This window comes from Chrysochloris asiatica, unplaced genomic scaffold (assembly GCF_000296735.1).
Source record: "Chrysochloris asiatica unplaced genomic scaffold, ChrAsi1.0 scaffold00039, whole genome shotgun sequence".
NCBI classification, from domain to species: Eukaryota; Metazoa; Chordata; class Mammalia; order Afrosoricida; family Chrysochloridae; genus Chrysochloris; species Chrysochloris asiatica.
The window spans coordinates 582,666-583,247 of NW_006408557.1; positions in this window are offsets into that span (position 1 = coordinate 582,666).

A 582-nucleotide genomic window follows, 5' to 3' on the forward strand; every position below is an offset into this window, starting at 1 on the left:
TTCCATGAGTGTTGATGGTTGGGTTATATACAGATAATTTTGAAGTTCTTAAGAAAGTGAGTGATAAATATGAGGGGTTTTTGTTTTGTTTTTTTACTTTTGAACCAAAAGTTCAAAAACAAAATCATAGTATTTGTAATTCCAAGATTATGCCAATGAGGATTTGCTAACCATGCCAAGTAGGAGAAAGGAATTAGAATTTTAAATTCCCTTACAATTTTCAGCAGCAAATGAACTAATATTGAGGTAAATTCGGTGGTGAATTGGTTCCTTTAACACCCACGCTTCAGGTGCGTTAGAGCATGTAGGTCTCGTTGGATTCTTTATGAAAACTGTCATGTCAGCTTGTAGCTATAAAATGCGCTTTAGTCAGAAACTGTAGTTAGTAAAGCCGAGTTTTTTACTAGTTCCTTTGGCACAGAGGAATACTTTCAATAAATCAACCTTGCTGAAAGATAGAACACAGATTTTCTTTCCTTTTTTTGAAAACAGGGAACAAGAATATAAGTGCAGTGATTTAATAGACACAAGTGGCTGCATCTAAAAACAATTTTTAATTTTTGTCAGACATTCAGCAAGGGA